Below are 12,773 nucleotides of genomic sequence, written 5' to 3'. Positions count from 1 at the left end.
AGTGGGTTGATGATACGGTTGTACATCAAATATGGTTTCCCACAAACAAAATGAAGTGTACTGATAAAGAGCCCATCAACAGGCCTCGGGTTTGCTCCCTCTGCATCTCACTGATTCTCAAACTTCCTACTTTCTAAATCTACTCGACCCTGAGAAATCGGTTATATGATGAACGATGCTACTGGTGACAAAACAACAGGCTGGTTTCTTTGACACTGGTGCTTCCTTGGTTCTTTGGGATGGTAATGCTGGCTACTGCAAGTCAGACTTTTAATGTTTGTACTGGACACGTCTTTCCCTTTAATATATTCTCCAAACATGTTTTTTTTTGCTTTTAGTTTTGGTTTTTATTTATTTTTGGCTGTGTTGGGTCTTCGTTGCTGCGCGCTGGCTTTCTCTAGTTGCGGCAAGCGCGGGGCTACTCTTCGTTGCGGTGCACGGGCTTCTCGTTGTGGTGGCTGCTCTTGTTGCGAAGCGCAGGCTGTAGGCGTGCGGGCTTCAGCAGTTGTGGCACACGGGCTTCAGTAGTTGTGGCTCACGGGCTCTAGAGCGCAGGCTCAATAGTTGTGGCACACGGGCTTAGTTGCTCCGCGGCATGTGGGATCTTCCCGGACCAGGGCTCGAACCCGTGTCCCCTGCATTGGCAGGCGGATGCTTAACCACTGCGCCACCGGGGAAGCCCCCAAACATGTTTTAGTTTGTTCTATTTCTTAAAGAAAAAAAAATCATAGTAAATGTCAAATCATCATTTATATTCATCATCTTTGTAGAAACTTTCCAAATCTCTTTTGGACGAAATTTTGACAAATGGAATCTCTGATCTTTCTTCTCTTTTCGTCAATGTTTTGTGCTTCATTATAGCCACCTGTGTAACGTAAAGCCTTTGGTGACAGTCAAAACTTGTTATCTGTGTTGACGCATTAAGTTTGTGGCTCCTTGCGAACTTGCTTGATCTCAGACGAAGCCGGTTCATTTTCTACCCTGTAATTAGTCACTCATTTTTAGGTTCATACAAAACATTTCTAGGCTGCTGTGCACAGGAAACCTACTGGCTACCTGAAAATTACAGGGAATTACTGTGAGCTCCCACAAGCTACACGAGAGAATGTCATTGTTTCAGTCACATCTTCTCTATGTCTGCTTAGTGATCCCAACGATGGAGACCATGGAAGAAAAGTCAGATGAGGACCCTGCTTGTCTTTGTAACTGAACTACCATCATCTGTTAACTTACACTCAAAGAGCTTAAGAAACCCTTCCGACTCTAGCAAGAACGATCAGTGGGGTGCTTTTCCTTTTTCCCTGGTTAAGGTGTCAGTGTGCATCTTATAGAAGAGCATCTTGAACACCTTAGCATTAACCCTAACCCACCGAGGTAATGCCTCCTGGACTCTGAGAACCCTTTTTACAAAGCATGTGAAAGGTCACCTACGTATACTCAAATACACTATTGTCACATCATTATTCATTGCTCCTCAAACCTTAAAAAGGTGTTTTTAAGGTTTAAGCAATCTTCATGTTTAAAAGGTATGGTCATAAACTTGCTTCCGGAAATTTTTCTAATGCCATGTTTAACAGACTCATAAATCACTTGAGAACTTGAGAACGTTTACTAAATAGCTCCTCAGTAACTCTTGCTAACATATATGCTAACAGAAATCGAAAACAGGAGGAGAGGAAATCTTCCTACACGTTTGTGGCTCTTGTGTGTCACGACTAGCGTCTTACATATAATATACAAGCAAACACCCGACTGGGCGACGTGTCCGTCCTAAACTAATGATGAAGTTCAGCAGGGGTGAGAAATCCATTTTCTACCGAAGACAAACGAGCTACAGGGAAAGGGGAGGGAGGACGAATACAAGAGTAGCTTAGTTTATAGATAGAAAGTTGGTTTGTTTTGGAAAGACAGAAGGATTCTACTGTTTGCTTGGTTTTTTTCATCAAACTTTTGAGAACAGTTCAATTCCATATCATAGGACGGAGGGCATCAAACAGGCGGTGGGGGTGGGATGAGACGAGCAGCAGAGGAGCGCGAGGTGGAAAAGACAGCAACAGAATCTCACTTCCCCAGCCCAGAGCTAGAGAGGAACGAAAATGCCAGACAGACAGAGAAAACAAACAAAACTTTTCGATCATTAACCCTACAACCATCTTAGGGGCCGGAAGCCTGTGATACACACATCTCCTCAGAGGCCGACAAGCCCCTGCACGCGGCTCTCAAGACCCTTTCTCCACAGGCAGCAGGTGCTTTAGTTTGAATCTCTGGAGTTCCTGCCCCGGGGATTCAGAGGTGCCCGAGGCCGGCCAGGTCACAGAGCTGGGCCAGCAAGAAAGCCCGTGGGGAGGTGTGGCCCCGGCATCTTCCCCGACCCGGGATGCTACTAAGGCTAGAAGCCTAACTGAAAACCAAAGGAGCTTCCGACAAGGGGTGATGCCTCACTATTCCTGCAGCAAAAGGGAAGGCAGCCTTCACTTCCACTGCGCCTCCACGCGGCTTCAGAGAGCACCCAGGGCTCTAACTGACCTCACGTGGCCCGGCGATGACGCCCGGCACGGGGCAGCTCCTCCAGGAGGGTGGAGGGCACAGCCAGATCCCTCCTCCCCGAGAGTGGTCCTCACAGGTGGGCGTGGGAGCGGCGCCCGGTAGGATGGCAGGGTCCCAGAGAAACACGGTCACACTGCAGAGAAGTGGAAGGTGGCGCAAACACTGGAGGGATGGGAATTTCCACCTCGGTTTTGTTCCCACCCCCGTTCCCCAGCTGGGGAATGAGATGCGAGTCAGGGGGCAGCAAGAGCTCTCAGCTGCCTGCAGGGCCACGCGAGCATCCTGACGCTCTCCAGGGTCCCTCCTCCAGCAGTCAGGGGGCACGCTTCCCCGAGGGGAGCTCCACTCTAGAGAAAGCTTCTTAAAAAGTTAACTGAACTCCAAGACACGACCCTCTACTGCAGCAGAAATCAGCCAAGCAAAGGGCTTGAGGGCTTAGCTTTCCTTTCTGTGGGATCAGGCCCGCGACACTTGGACTTGGGAACAGCCCTTCCCGCACCCCACCCAGCCACGGGTGGTTCCGGCCTTTTTCTCTCCCAGGTCATCCGCTGGACAGAGCTGGGGGGGCGCTGCTGTGAAGCTGCCCACTCACTACCACAGTCTCTCTCCTGTTGATCTTGAGCCGGTTCCTGGGTTAGCGGAACCTCCCGCCAAGGTGAACACACGCGCACACCCACACACGCGCGCGCGCACAGTGACAAATCTCATTTCCACCATCTTTCGCTCTTCCTACAAAATCATCGCAGCCTCATCATGTGTAATCGGAGCCAACCTGGACCTACTTAGGAGGTACTGTTTCCCCTGGGAATACACTTTTCGATCTGTGCCTGTCAATTTAATCAAAACGTTCTCAGAAAGCTCATTTATGAGCTGAAGCTAGTGGTGCCGAATGGTGGCACGTAAAATAATTCTGGAGACTTTTTCTGGAAGAGGCGATACACGTCCTGTTCTAGGTAGCACCCCTGCCACTACACACACGCCTCTCCTTCCTTAAAAATGATCACAAAATAGCCCTTTACCTGGTGCTCTGAGTTCAAAAGCACACCTGCACGAGGGAGGGAAGTCAGAGGACAAAGCCAGGGGCCCATTACGCTGGCCGAGAGCTGGAGAGCCGGCTGAGCGCCACGGCAGGTGTCGGAGGTGTCAGGCAGCCCGGGGAGTTCCCTCTGAAGCGTACAGATGAAAGGCAAGGTGAGCCAACCGGGCAGCCAGACGCTCCTTCCCAGAGCTTTGAGCAGCAGAGCAACAAGCCAGCAGAGAAGCTGGGTCCAGAGACCAAATGGGACGAAGGAAGAAGCCTCGGCTCAAAGGGCACCTGGCGGAGGACGGAAATCAGGTTGGAGGGACCAAGCTGGACGAGGGGACAGGAAATCCGGGAGGGAGAGAGGAATGAAGGATGGAGATGCCCGGAAGACAGGACGTTTTCGAGGGGGCTCTGGCCCAGCCCGTGGGTCAGGAGGAGCGTGAAGCAGACAGGCCCCTCCACATGCTCCCATGACCGACCAAGGACCAGTACCACCGCTCTGCTAAGCAGAGAAGCAGGCGGCAGACCTGGGATAAAAACCGCTCCTGCACCTTCTCTTCAACTCCCAGCAGTGAGACGCCTTCAGCTAGAAAATAAATCTCTTTCAACTTCAATGGTAAAAACGACTGAAACAAGGTTTTTCAAAATTTTTCATCCATAACACAATTCAAATATTCTCACTTACATTTCGGCAAATCACCTAATCCTTCCTTTACCCAGCGTCATCATGGAAGATGACAGGGCAAGACCCTGCTGTTAACCCGGCAGGGGGAGGGGGACATACCCAGCAGTGGATGAAGAATTGTACAAAGACACCAACTTCCTGAAGCATCAACCTGACCCAAAGATTCACGGAGAAGTGTTAACTGCTAGTCACTCTTAAAACACTTCGTGTCAAACCAAAGATCATTCTCCGCAGTACACGGTTAGCTCCACAGAGGTTTTAGGGTACCAGGAGGATTCAGAAACAGGCCAGGCTGTAACCCCCCCCCACTCCCCCCTCCATCCCACTACAAGTACACTTGCTCTCTCTCCTCTGGAAACTCTGGAAAACCATAAAATTAAACTGAGCTTTGCCACTTACATCCCAAAACTTTTTACAAATCATTTTTGATAGCTCTTCTCAACATACTGTTTTCCACTTTGTGAACATGCCCTGCTCTTCACAAGCCTGAGGGGACTCAGGAGCCCCCATTCTCCATGACCTGGAGGTGCCGTCCCCAGCTTCCCAGTTCAGCTCATCTCACAAGCAAACTTACTAATGTCAGCTCACCTCCCTGCGGCGGCTCCCTTTCCCTTACCAGATATCTGCTTCTAACAAGCTAAGTAAGGAAGCCGTATACTCCAAGCACGTCATGCCGAAAATACAGGCAAACGGTCTCCAAGAGAGACCCAGAGTGTTCAGTGCGTATGGGGTGTGACAACTTTTTACAGCCAAGAGGACTTTTTCTGTCTTGGTTCTCACATATTCTGAACAGCTGAAGCTTCCAGATCAGTTACATGCTAAGATAAGACATGCTTCTGCCTGCAACTCTGGGATGCGCTGAAATCCTAAACAGTAACCTACTGGTGAAAAATGTTAACATTGTAACCAGAGACATTCATGACCTGCAACCAACACTGGGGGGGGGGCTTCATCCAACAAACACCGGAAACTACCAACCTCTTGAGGATGTCCCATGGCAGAGACTATTATAAATGGAGAGAGACAAAGAGTAAAGACATTTCCTAAGTATACTGAGCTGACTTCTCCAACTAGAGAACACTATTGTTAGACATCCCCCCCATCCCACTTTTCACCAGCGGGTAAACGTAAAAAATGCTGCGGCCAACAGTTCAAATACTCTTTCCAGGAACACAATCTTCCTCCAAATTATTTGTATCAAGTTTAGAAATAACTTTCCTCCAAAACACCATATGGCTTTTCAAACAAGACACCTAAATGCACAATTCTCACATATATGGTATAATCTCAAATAATGCAACTCCAGTCACTCTAATATTTGTATTTCAGCTAGAAGTCAGCAATTACTGACTGCTCACCACATTCACGTCCTCAGATTAGGCACTTACAACCAACCAAAAAGTAGGCAGCCAACCTTTCCAGGAGAAAATATATGGCATATTATTTAATACCTAGAAAAAGTAATAAATAAGTACAAATTATTATAATGCAAAACAAAGAGGAAATTAGTCACATGGAGTTTGAAGGGGAGGATTCCTGCTAACAGTGAACTCTGATGAGGTCCTGAATGAGGACCGACACTGAGGCTGGCCAGCTGGGGAAACCACCATGTACTGAAAAAACGGCAACACAAAGGGACAGAGGAGGGATGGGGTGTGTAGGTGTGGACCAAGGTAGGCCAACAACTATGGCTTCACTAGCCCAGACCAACAGGCCAACCTCAGGCAAAGGAAAAGGCCAACCTCAGGCAAAGGGAAGATAGACAAGGTATGCCTATGTATCAGGGCAGGCAGAAGGAAGATGTTGAACATTCTGCTTCAGAAGCATTTGTTTTAACTATTATATCCATTTTCATAAACAGTTCCCTTGAAATCTAGTTTACACTTTATTTGCACTCTCAGTACCTTTAGGTAAATCTCAAGCATCGGCTCAAGCCCTTGATCCCTAGTCACGATACCACAAATTCCAATTCAATACGTTTCTTCAGATTCGGGCAAAAAAAAGCAAACAAGGTTCCAAAGGGCACTGTCACTGCAAAATAACAGATCTTCAATAAAATGTAATTCTTAGCACTTCATCGGGCTTGCAGGAAGCAAGGAAAATATACAAATGTCCCAGTAACTCCTCCAATCCAACCATAATGAATGAGACAATCATAAAAACAGAAAAACATCAAAGATGAAGAAAGCAAGCCACAGACTAACAGGCGGGGGGCAGGGGTACCCAGAATAGTTAGAAGTAAAAAAATATAATTGTTGAAATTAAAAACTCAATGGATGAGTTAAAGAGTGGATTAGACACAGCTCCTTAGCGAACTAGAAGTGAGATCCAAGGAAATACCCAGAATGCAAACAAAACAGAAACAAGGAAAGGGCAACAAGAGGGCGAGGATGAGGAGATGGAATAAGCGCCTCCTTGGAATTCCCGAGGGAGAGTGCAGAAGCACAGCGGGATCTGATGGCGGTAAGATGGCCAGCAGTCTTTTACAACTGGCAAGGCACAAACCCACAAGAGAAGCACAACATATACCAAGATTATTAATAAAAAGAAAGCCACACAGAGATACACTGTAACAGGACTAGAGGACACCAAAGTCAAAGAGAGGATCCCAAAGCCACCAGAGACAGAAGACAGACCTCCACACTGACAGCCTCCCCAAGAATAACGGGGAAGCCAGAGGACAACGGAACGATAGCTTCAAAATGCCGAACAGAAGTAACCAAGTAACTACTTTTATTTGGAATCAAGTCTATTTTTCAAAAATGAGGGCAAAAGAAAGGCATTTCCAGGTAATCAAAAAACTGGAGACCTTTCCACCAACAACCCTTCCCTAAAGAAATCTCTAAAGGATATACTTAAGGAAAAAAAAAAAGAATCCCAGAAGGAAGTTCTGAGATAGAAGACTGATGATCAAAGAAACCGGTAAAGACACAGGCAAAGCTAAAGAAACACTGTCCGTATGCAACAACGACGCTCTACTTTGCGAGGGGTTTTGCACGGATGGTGATTAACACTGGAAAATAACAGCATGTAAATTCAGGGGTGGATCAGGTTTAAAGTATCTCAAGTCCTTGCACTGTCAGAAGTGGAGCTAAAATACTAACTTTAGGCTTTATGCATGTAAAACCTCAAGAGCAGCCACTTAAAGACTACAATTAGCATCTTCCAAACCCAATCAGCGAGGTTTGAACAGTTTCACCGTAGGCTCTGACTGAAGCAGAACTGAGTTTGGCAAAAACAATGTCAAAGTCATCAATGAAGGGTGGTGAAACCCAAGTCTTAGCTCAAAGGTCTCAAGAACAAGTTTAATACTTTGCGGGGGGTGTCATAGATTCCCCCTGAGAAACAGAGGAAAGCTGCTGGTCCTCTCCCCCCCCCCCAAAAAAACACTCTTATTACTTGAACAAATTTTCACACCAAAGCAAAAGACTTTTCCCAGACTCCCCAGAGAACACGGGCCTCCCAGGCCTTGACCAGCTTAAAAAGCTGGAGAGAATTAAGTTGGTGTGGGAAGCAGTAGAGTTGGAAGTTCCCCCATCCTCGCATTAAAACCACATATGTGGATGAAGGACTAAGTGTTGGGCGTCATGTTTGGGGGAGGGGAAACTGGAAGTAAGTCATTCATTTAATTCACTCTTTCATTAAAATGTATTGAATAATTCAACAATTATGCAACTATTGAAAAATGTGAACTGTAGAAAAAAGGTCCTAGTTTTAAAAACTGTACGCGCCAATCTTACAATCTGGTGGACAAATACGCCATACGATGAAGACAGCAAACAGACATTCCAGAAACAGCCCTTATACCTAACTACCGGGTGTTTTTAATGCTCCCTTCCTGGAATGACTCAGTTAAACACCGGCAACGGTCAACGGGCCGCAAAGGACTTGTCTGGTCCACCTGGAGCTCAACTTCTTCAAAGGCACATCCTGACCCCCTCAGTGTTGTTGCAAACAGACCAGTGCAACCCAGAGGCTCCTAACTCCACCCACATTCCAGAAAGAAGCTTTCTGAAGCGGAGATCCCTGTCTCCATCCAAACACTGAGAACTACAAGCTCGTGGTCTGGGCCCCAGAATCTGCGTGTATTCTATCTTAACAGAACCCGCAATGATGCTACGTGCCTATAGATACACACAATATACAAACGATGGCTCCTTATTCGCAGAAACTCGACTTAGACCGGCTCTGTGCAGCTCAAATACTCAGAACTGAATGAAGTATTTCCAATACACCATGAAAATACATTCAATAGTTAAAATCATTACAGAGCACGAGAAAAAGATTAAATGATTCTTAGGTATCACAGCAAGAAGAGAAAAACTTATTTGAGTACACAGGACCTGGAAGCAAATTCAAAGGAAAAGCACAGGTGATGTCTCCACACTCCTGCTCAGGCAGGAGTATTCTCCACAATTCACATTTAAGAGAGTGTGTTAATGTTTGACACACACACACACACACACCACACCACACACACACACACACGACTATTACCACACAATCAATCCCAGCAGTCAAATAACGCTTTCTGCTTTCTTATTTTGGGGGATCTCAACCTCAGGAGCCAGCTAACCACACACGGCAGATGCTGGTCCGTCTTGACCCAACAGTCACGGGGTCTCCTCATCTTCGTGACCAGCATCTGGACCACACGTGCGGATCTGACTTACAACTAAAATTCCTGCGGTGCGCGGGAGAGGTGCAATCTCGTCCCAAAGTAAAGGAGAAAGATTCAAAAGACTTAACTTTCCCCCAAATCCTGATTATCCTTCCAAACCAATCAACTTGAAGACACGTTTTATGAGCCAGGTATCATTTCATTCTTAAAAGCTCACTTCCATTTTTGATTGCCTGAAACATGCATGTGTTGGATAAATATTTTCTCAGAAGGCCAAGACGAGAGCCCTGGGATCTTCCTGAATTTTAAATTAAGCGACTACAGTATTTCTCAGGGGGGAAAAAAACCCACCCCCGCTGAGAAAAAGGAAAGATTAAGATAAACAAGAACGCTGCTTTCATTGTTATTAGATTCCTTTCTCAAAGCACATGAACTCACTCTTCTGGTGGTTATTTGGCCACTAGATAAATTAAGATCCTTTTGATCTTTTCTCTCCTTCGGTGATATAATCAATATAATCAAAGGAAAAAAGGTTTGGTTTCAGGGTTTGAGCGCGGTGTGGTTTTTTTCTTTTCCTTTAAGAATGTAAAATAAAGATGTTTCATAGGGTAAACGTAACCACTTAACACCTGGCTATAGCGTTTTATCAACTCTAAACTGCTTTGACATGCTAATGTCACTCAGGCTTCACAATTCTTTGAAGCAGTGATTATCATTCCCATTGTACAGATGAGGGAGTTCAGAAGAGACAGTTACTTAAGAGTTACAGCTCTTCCCTTCCCAACATAGAAGGGGAAGAGTGCAATCCACAACGTCTGGCTCTAAGTCTAGAGCTAGGATTGGAGCTAGAAGGCCTTTAACTACTGCACGTCCCACCTCCATGCGCCCAAAACCCCAGGAGAAAACTCAGGTCCAGAACAGTTGGTCATCTAAAGCAGAGGCCAGCAAACGAAGACCTGGAGGACAAATCCAGCCCACTGCCTGTTTCTGTGGAATCCATGGGCTAAGACTGTTTTTCACATTTTTAAGTGATTTTTTTTTAAGAGGAAGACTATTTCACCACATGTAAAAATGACATGGAATTTGAATTTCACCGTCCATAAACAGTTCTACTGGAGCATGGCGCTCGCTCCTCTAGGGCATGGCCAATGGCTGCTTCTGGGCAACAAAAGCAAAGCTCAGCAGTGGTAACAGACTGCCTGGCCTGCGAGGTCTCAAGTATTAATAACTATCTGGTCCCTTACGTAAAGTTCGTGGACCCCTGATGTAAAGGATGCATGTCTTTTTGTGAAGACTAGAAAGTTCATAGCATGGGTAAATTTAAAAAACCTGTCTTCCCTGACCCCAGCTGCTGGAGATGCAGGGGGTAAATCAATCCTGTCCTTCAACAAACAGTTCTTCCAATTTTGGGAGGGTGACGCTCCAGCCCATCTTCTCTAGGCTCTGTTCCCTTATTTTTCTATTCACAAGGCACAGTTACAATAAGCACTTAAACATTTACTATCACCACATACCAGGAACCATGCTAAGTGTTGGAGATCTCATTTCTTTTTAGGTGAGAAAACAAAGGCTTCGCAGTCAGGTAACTCGCCCAAGTTCACGGGGCTGAGGCAGACCCGTGCTCTTACCATGCCAAGTTACTTCAAAAGGCAAAACTTTGAACCTCCTCCTCTGCCAGTATATATCCCTCTGGAATTGTGGAGTTGGAGGCCAAACATGAAACTTCTTCGATTTAGGCAGAACTGGACGAAACCAGGCAACTCAGGCCCCAGGACCTGGCTACTAACCTACCTTAGTGTTCCCGCCCCCCAGACAAGCTGCCAGTCAGTGCTTACTGACAACTACTATCATTTCTGCCTCACAAGTAATACCGCCTTGATTACAACAGTACAATTCTGTACCTTTAGAAGCAAAACCAGGCCTCCAGGAGGCATGTTAGATCAGGTAGAACACAATAATAACCACCACTTTCTGAGTGTTCTCTCTGGGAACCACCGGTATGCTTTACATGTTTTTTTCATTTAAACTTCACAGCTCTATGAGGTTAGCTTTGATCCCAATTTTACAGGTGAGGACACTGAGCTTTCAACGTTAATTTGCTCAAGGTGACAGGGCTGGATTTCAATACCTAGGTTTTCTGACTCCAAATCCAGGCTCTCAATCGCTATGCAGAACTTTCAAATATCAACTTTCAATCCTCATATATAGTCACAGTGTTGCCTACAAGTAAAGGATAAGTGAGAAAATTCACCTTGAAATATACTGACCACACTATTTACTGTCACCTCAACTCTACTCTTATAACACTTTTTTCCAAAACTAAAACTCAGAATCAAGAGTTCAGTTGTGCAGGTGTGTCATTTTTCTGCAATGTACTTAGTTCTTCCAACAGATGCTCTTTGAGGGCATGCACCATTCCCGTCCCTCCTCCCTCCCTAGCTCCCGACGGAACCTCCATAGGGTAGGCATTCAATAACACACTGAATGAACACAAACTTTGTACAAAATGTGACTTATAAATGGATGCTGCCGGGAGAAGGGAAAACCTGAAGGTATACAGTAAGCAAAGAAAGAACTAAATTTAGTTCATAATGCACTGGTGGTAAAAGTGCTGTCTTCAGAATAATTTTTTACACATGAGATACAACCTATGTATAAGGTGCTACCCTCACCCACACACTAATGGAACAAGTTGACTTATTATGTATTTATAATCACAAAAATGAATGACGAGTGAATACTCAAGCCTCAACTCTCAAAAAGTAGTCTAATGTAGAAACCAAAATCCCTCATGCTCTCACACTATGTACTTTCCCAACTGCGTGCCTTAGCCTCTACTTCTGGGCCTTTCCCAAACACAGCACTTTCCTTCCTAGACGGGAAGCTTCTTGAGAACAGGGAGTGTTCTTTTTTCCCTTTAGTACCCAAATGACCCAAGATAGTATCTTGAATACAGTAGGTCACAGCTAATGTGTGAAATGGTTGAACAGAATGGAACATTTTCAGGGCCAGCTAAGGTACACTGACCACGTACAATGTAAGGGGAGGCCAACAACCTTACCACTGATTCTCCAGAAAGCGGCCTCCTCCTGAGAACTTTTGCGAACACTTGCTTTTAAAACAACAAAAACTTGCTTTATAAAAAAGCAACAAGAAGTTGCTAGAAGGCTATCACTGTTGGCAACAGAGCTCCATCCTGTGCCAACGGCGATAATATATCCACAAGAGAAGACCCCTCATAAGGCTCACCTGGTCCTTATTAAGGGTTCACAGGGGCCAAGGGGCTCTACTCTTTACAGACGCTTCCTTAAGACCTAAACACCCAGGTCCCTAAACGCATCCAAGAGGTAAATCAAGAGTATGCAGAAGTTTTAGTCTCTTACGAAGACCTATTTACAAATACGTATACGCAACAGAAGAACCATTTGTCCAAAAGAACAGAGAGCCTTCCAAGCTTCTGTACTCCCAGGAAGTCGACTTCGCAACACGTCAAGAAGTTCCATCGAGGCGCACAAAATGTGCCTCAAGACCCAAACTGATAACCGCACCACTTGAAGTCGAAGCTGGCGGACCGATCGCCCACAACTCAGAGTTCCGAGGGTGCCCTTTCTCACTCGCACCGCTGCGGCGCAAATGAATGACGGTGTATCAGCGTTAAATTTAAATTTCCTGGCTCTGGCCACAATGCTAACCTAATTAAAGCATGTGGTCAACGCTTAGCCTTCTCGGTGCGATGTTGTGCATCGCTCAGACCAGCAGCAGAGTCGGGAGACAGTTGCACCCTTCCTCTCGCCCCCCCAAAACCGGAGGCAAACCCTCCCCAGAGCGCTCCGCCGAACGGCCAGGAAAGCGCCCCCGCGCCGCCCACGGACCCCGCCCGGCGGCGCCGCGGTCTC

The 12,773-nt window shown here is 46.2% G+C and overlaps 1 protein-coding gene and 1 long non-coding RNA gene across 5 annotated transcripts in view; both read right to left on the bottom strand.

Moving 5' to 3' along the window:
- The window catches only part of CDYL (chromodomain Y like), a 156,419-nt gene that overhangs the window by 142,838 nt on the left and 808 nt on the right, over window positions 1–12,773 (bottom strand). The window lies entirely within an intron of this gene.
- The window catches only part of LOC149748116 (uncharacterized), a 59,039-nt gene extending 46,266 nt beyond the window's left edge, over window positions 1–12,773 (bottom strand). For both annotated transcript variants that reach the window (XR_016394509.1, XR_016394510.1), the window contains exon 1: window positions 1–12,773. This exon is cut by the window's left edge. This is a non-coding gene — a long non-coding RNA (uncharacterized LOC149748116).

This window comes from Delphinapterus leucas, chromosome 10 (assembly GCF_059928025.1).
Source record: "Delphinapterus leucas isolate spDelLeu-1000000601 "Yukka" chromosome 10, BTC_Dleu_Yukka2, whole genome shotgun sequence".
NCBI classification, from domain to species: domain Eukaryota; kingdom Metazoa; phylum Chordata; class Mammalia; order Artiodactyla; family Monodontidae; genus Delphinapterus; species Delphinapterus leucas.
Note: the sequence above shows the minus strand (reverse complement) of the source record. Positions and strands in the feature narration are given on the sequence as shown.